The sequence below is a fragment of the Lycium ferocissimum genome, chromosome 4 (assembly GCF_029784015.1).
Source record: "Lycium ferocissimum isolate CSIRO_LF1 chromosome 4, AGI_CSIRO_Lferr_CH_V1, whole genome shotgun sequence".
Taxonomy (NCBI): Eukaryota; Viridiplantae; Streptophyta; class Magnoliopsida; order Solanales; family Solanaceae; genus Lycium; species Lycium ferocissimum.
Window position 1 is genome coordinate 18,902,869 of NC_081345.1, and position 6,997 is coordinate 18,909,865.

Sequence of the window (6,997 nt, forward strand, 5' to 3'; positions counted from 1 at the left end):
AAGAATTTCGAGTAATATATTACAATATTAAAAATAAGTTTTTATTTCAAGAGTAAGAAAATTGTATATTCATAAACTCGATATAAGTGGAGTAACACATATCGATATTAAGTCAAGTAACAAGCTAATATAGAAATTACATTAATTGAACAATGCAATAACGATAGACAAGACCATAAAATAAGAAATACATTAAAAAAAAACAGTTTATATAATTAATCACGTAACTGAAATCATAATAAATAAAATCTAAGTAAGAAATTTGATCAAGGAAAGAAATTCCAAGCAACAAAACTAATTATAAAAATATAATTAAAATTCTCAAGTAGAAATTTCAATAATTATTTATGGCACGTAATGCCAAATAACTAATAATTATTAAATTATTGATAGATTTTATGATAAAATAATAGAAGAACTTATTTGTTTATACTAATTAAAAAAACTAATTGAAATATGATATTAGAAAAAATACTATACAAACAGGTAAATTAAAGAAATTTGAAGGTATTTTTTTTTACTTAATTTAAAAGATAAAACAACGTAAGAATACTCAAAGTTATTAATATTAACAAATTTAAATAATAGAATTAGGAAATAGAATAAAACTGTACAAACAAATAAAAAATTTCAATAGTAACATATTTATCTATCTGTATATTATTAAAAAGTGAAGTAATAGACTACAATATAAGTCAAGTGTCAAGCTAATAAAGAGTTACTTGGCTAAGTAACAATACCAAAAACTAAGAAATATAATGGAATAACGGTAAATAAAGAACAAATAAACTATATTTAAAAATAAAATTTTGCAGTGTAGGATTAAATGAATAATAATTAAGTATAGCATAAAACATTTCAGTATAAAAATATTTAATAATCTCCGCGCATCGCGCGTGTACTAATACTAATACATTATAATTCAAAGTGTTGGGCCCATGCTGTGCACGGGCATACGCCATCTAGTATTGCGAGAAGAGTGAAGTTTGGAACGACCAAGGACAGTTATGTCATTTTACTCAATCCAAGTCTCTATCAAAGTGCAGGCTATTGAAATTCCAAATTAACATGTGTGCGTGTCATCATATTGGGAGCAAATGAGGTCTACGTACATTTCTAAAAATGTGGGTCCCGATTGTGGGCCCTATTTAGTAGCATTCAAAAATCAAGACCATTCAAATTCTTTTTTCTTTCTTTTTAAAATTAGCGTGATATCTAATATAATTAATTGTTCTATACTTCTATTTTGCTACTTTCAATAAAAGTAAACCAATGGATTAATTATAAATTTAAACAGAAAATATATTTAAACGTTGTGTCATTTAGACATTTGAATTTAATTTATATATTATGAACTAATAAAAGTTTGATTTATTTTCCAATACCAAATTAAAATTTGATAAACTAATAAGTGTGCTTTGGGTCCAATTTATAACAATGACAAAAAAAAAAAAAAAATTACATTTTAAAATTCATCAAATCAAAATTTAATCTCTTGTAAATAGACTGCTTGCATTATTTTTCAAATTAGTTCATAATTCTTAATACTAATATTGTTTTGTCTCAAATAAGAAAGGGAAAAGAATTTCTTTTTATGCAAATTATCTCTTTTAAAATATTAATGAATTTTATGTAATATTATATTGGCAAATTTGAGTTTTCACAAGCTTTATGTTCAGAGCCAAACATAACAATTTTCCATTTTACTATTTGGGACAAGAAATTATTTATTTTAATTGATTTGATATATATCTATAAATCGTAAACAAAGAAAACTTCAGTAAAAGAATTTAAAACTAAATCTTGATAGCATAGTCTAAAATACGCTTATGATTATGTAATATTTTTCATTACAATGACATAAATGATACAAATACTTTATTATGCATCATTTTATTATGAACGAAGTATTGACATAAATATTGTATCATGCTGACATTCTTTTTTTACTATCTGTTAAGATAAATTACACACTTAGTTTAAGCTTTTCAGGATAATAACATATAATAATTCAAACTCATGAAATTATAGATTCAACTTATGAGCAAGAAATTGGAAGGAATGACCTTTAGGCATAAAAAATCAACCTCGTGAATTTATATTATTATATTATACAATGGTAAAAAGAAATTTGAATGCTAGATTCATAGTACTTTATATTTTATATATATAAAAAAAGAATTTTGTCATAATTAATACTATGCTTATATCAAGCATGATTCAATTGAGGTTGATGAGTAAATGAGGTGACTTTTTTTAAGTAGTTAACTTATTTACATAATAGGCATTTGAGAATACGTATATAAAGTTTATCGAAATTTAAGTTTGAAGTATCTAGTAGGAACAATTTATCATGTGTTCGAGTGTTTAATTGGAAAAGACATATGTTTAAGCGTCTAAATAAAGTTTGTTGGCAAGTTTAAGAAAATGTCAATGTATTAAGCCCTAATACTAACAATACTTGACAAAATTGTAGGATTAAATTACTTTATTACTTTAATTGATATGGAGTATGAAATTTCAAAAAAGTCACATTGGGCTCATGCAAGCACGGGCTTCAGATTATCTAGTATTAATAGATGAGGTGATTTTACTAAGTTATTAGGCCAATACAGCTAAGCTCTTTCAATTTTAACAAACAGAACTTTCTTTCAATAATGGAATATATATACCTCCTCCGTTTTAATTTATGTGGCATTATTTGAATTCATGGAATTAATTTTTTAAGTTTTGATTGTAAGTTCTGACATGAAATTTTAAGTTCTTTCAAACAAAATCTGCATATGTTTGAAAACTACGTCAAAAGTACTATGAGTAACAATAATGGACAATTCAAAATATTTAAAAGACACTTTGACTAACATTTAAAGATGTATTTTTTCACTAAAGTGATGAGAAAAATTGTAACCTATAATACTTTTTGTGTAGTTTTCAAATAATTAAATTTTAATAAATTCGGAAGTTTGAGAAGGCCACTACCTTTTTGAGTAATTTAATTAGCTTTTAAAACCTGTTTAAGGAAATTCTTTGGTCAATCAACAAAAAGATCTCCACGCGTGTTGTGATAAGAAATTCTAGAATGATCGATCGAAATTTTCCCCAATCGGATATTGGTCAAAATAAGATAAAGAATTTTCTTAGTAAACAATAGTTAATTCTTCACTAATCTTTTGTAGATGGACAAAAAAGATTAACTAAAATTTCAAATTTCCTCTACGTAATTAACCCGAAATAGCTGGTTATTATCATTATTGGGCCCTTGCTTGCACGGGCTAATCACATCTAATAATTAAATGCTCTCAGGGTACATACCAATTTAATTTCTTATTAAGAATTACATATATAAGGGGGGAAAAAACTTGTGGAAGAAACGTTACTTCACTAGTTGTTCCATCATGGGCAGGTCTTATATATTTCATTTTATGATTCTTTTTTGAGTTAAGGGTAAAAAACACTCCTCAAGTATCACATTTTTTTGAGTTTCTACCTCAACTATCAATTATGAGAGTTCCCTACCTAAACTATCACCAACTAGTTTGCAAAACACATCTCAACTATCAGTTATTCACTTTTCCTACCTAAACTATCACCAACTAATTTGCAAAACACACCTTATTAAAAGTGAACAACCGATAGTTGAGGTGTGTTTTGCAAAATAGCTGGTGATAGTTTAGGTAAGGAACAACTGATAGTTGAGATGTGTTTTGCAAATTAATTGGTGATAGTTTAGGTAGAAAATTCTCACATACACGATAGTTCAAATAGAAAACTCAAAAAAAGGTGATACTTGAGGTGTGTTTTTGACCATTATCTCTTCTTTTTTCTTTCTCAACATTTCATCTTGAAATAACTTTCCTTCTATCTAACATACTAGTAATGTTCTCCATTCAACCTCATTTCAGACCCACATTATAAAAAATAAAAATGACAAGTAGCAGAAGATAGTTTGTATATACTTGCTACTTGCATAACAATCTGTTGTAGGACTAAATAGACTCCAAGAAAGCAAATGAGTTAAGTTAATATATTAACATGACTAAAATATATTCCTAACTCCGCTAATGTGAGCCGGCGCACATTGCGAGTCTCAAACCCGAACGGAGGAGGAAGGGTATAATAGGCTAACAGTTACCATTAAACTTATTAATTAATTGAGCTAAAAGACTCCACAAAAGGGGATGACCTAAAGTAATTGTATTAATATGACAATAATATATTCTCAGCCCTATTAAAGTATTAAGGATTGCCTCAACACCCAAAGGCGCACTGGAAAAAGTTCATCATGGCAAAGGAACTTTAATAGGGCTGAGAATATATTATAGTAATATTAATACAATTACTTTAATAATAATTTAATAAAGGCTAAAAAAAGATCAACAAAAAGTCACACTACCCACCACTAACGAAGGCCCAGGTGGGAGTGGTCTTGAGAAATTATGGAGGGGCAAATATAACTCCAGCAGCCACACGTAAGCATTAAAATTTTGAAATTCCAAAAGTAGTCCCGTGAGTACTACAAAAAACTCACATTCCCTCTTATATATATACTAGTTATGTGAGGCCCGTGCTAAGTCCGGGCCCAAACTCAAGATATAAAAGTAGATATTTTAACTAAAGCAAAATGGGTACAAGTATACAACAACAACAACAACAACCATATACCCATTGTAGTCCCACAAGTGGGTAGTTATATGAAAGCAAAATTTTCATTCCACTCCTTTAATATTTTAACTTCCATTTTGATGAAATTATTTAATTCAAATCAAATTTGGAACAGGAATTTGAATATAACTTATGTATCCTAATTTTAAAGTTATTTAGTTCTAAATAAATAATCTATACATAGTTAATAAACTTTTAAGACAAATACATAATTTAACTTGTGCGGCAATAGCATTTTGAGTCGCTCCTCTCTAATCGGGATTAGGGGTTCGAACATGGATATGGGAAAAAAAATCTTTGGAGGAAGCGCTCCCCCGAATAACGCGATGCGGTGCAAATTATCCGGATTAATTGGGCTCAAATGCGGATATCGAGCACCAATCGAAAATCAAAGAACGTGAAAAATGAGGTAGGAGTTCGATAGCTTTTGAAAAGTAGACTTTAAAAACAAAAACAAAAAAATTGACTTAAATAAATAAGATTAGGACCTAAAAGTAATTAATTAAAAAGTTTTAAAAAAATTTGAAAATTATTGTGAGGACTACAAAAGTCCCCAGGTTCGATAACTTTTGAAAAGTAGACTTTAAAAACAAAAAACAAAAAAATTGACTTAAATAAATAAGATTAGGACATAAAAGTAATTAATTAAAAAGTTTTTAAAAAATTGGAAAATTATTGTGAGGACTACAAAAGTCCTCACATTTGCTCTTATATCATATATAGTAACTAGTTGCAGGAGGCCTGTGCTAAGTCCGAACCCAAATTCAAAATATAAAAATAGTACATAATTCTTATAAAATAAGTATAATTTGTGTCACATTTTTCTACTACATAATTAATTTAATGTAACTGCAGTTTAATCATATCATGTTGATAAGTTTTCATAATTATTAGAGTTTCTTTGTTATATAATTGGATAATTTTTAAGGAAATTTTATTTATGACGAAGCAAGTTCATTAGTAAAAGTAGCAAATACCAAAGGGAGGCAAATGATTTGCTACTCTATAAACTAATATGATAAAGCATGATAATTACAACTCGCCGAAGATCATAAATTGTATATTTTTTATTTTTTATCTGTATTCTTATAAATTTGTGAGCATGTGATTTATAGAAATAGATTTCTTTTGATATTCATTAATTTTGACATCTCAATCGTGCCACCGATGCCGTTGGAAGAATCTCTAATTTTTTCACTCATTATTTTATGGGTAAAGCTTTATGGTAGTTACATGTGCTTTTTAACCTTAGTTTTACCCAAAATTCAAGACATAACCTAAATTCATTAAAATGAATTTCAAGAATCAATTTAGTTCCTATACATATTTTATGCTCAAAAAGATTAATTCTTAGTTAACCAAAAAAACAAGAGGCTTTTAAAGACATTCTATCTTGATTGATCACACTCCCTTTTTTTTAACACTACATGACACCATGTAATAATTCTTATTATCTATTTGTAAGCACATATGAGCTTACTAAAGAAATAAAATTTTGGAGGTTTAAAACAAATAGTGAATAGAATATGAAGAGGAACATATGATGTGGACTGTTTAAATGTAAAGTAAAACGTAATCAATGCTTTAGTTAAAAAGGGAATGTTTGTCCAAAGTTACCTAAATTAATGTGTAAGGACAAATAATGTAAAAAGGTACTCCTCCAGGTCAGGTTTAAAAGTGTTTTTAGCTTGAACACATCCCTTAGGAAATCACTCACTGTTAAAAAGTAAGAAGTGTTTTCACTAAATTATTTAGGTTCTTGATTATGTTAAAATTCACTATCTAAATAACGGTAAATTTGAAAAAAAAAAAACCTTCTTTATTATGTAAAATATTATTTATTTTGGACAAAATATAAAAGTTAAAAATACCACATACTCTAAGTAAAAATTCACTATCTAAATAAGGGCAAATTTGAAAAATAATACCTTCTTTATTATGTAAAATATTATTTATTTTGGACTAAATATAAAAGTTAAAAACACCACATACTCAAAGTAAACTTATACCTGAGTAGATGAAATATAAGACTGCAGCAAATTTGTGAAGGATTAGCATTGTTTTTAAACTTTTCTGTAATTCTGAAATTGTTGATTATAAAAATTACGCTATATTTAGATAATTAGAAATAGAAATTTGAGCTTGCTATTGCCTCTACAGTCAAACAATTTAAGAGAAGGCCTTAAAAGATAACACACTGTGAGAAATCCTCATGTACTATGGTGTGATTTTGATTGCATCTCATCTCTAATTTGTCAGTTAAGGCTTATATAGAAAGGCATGTAAAGTGGTCTTATTTACAAAAATATACAAAGTAAGTGAAGTAATAAGATGA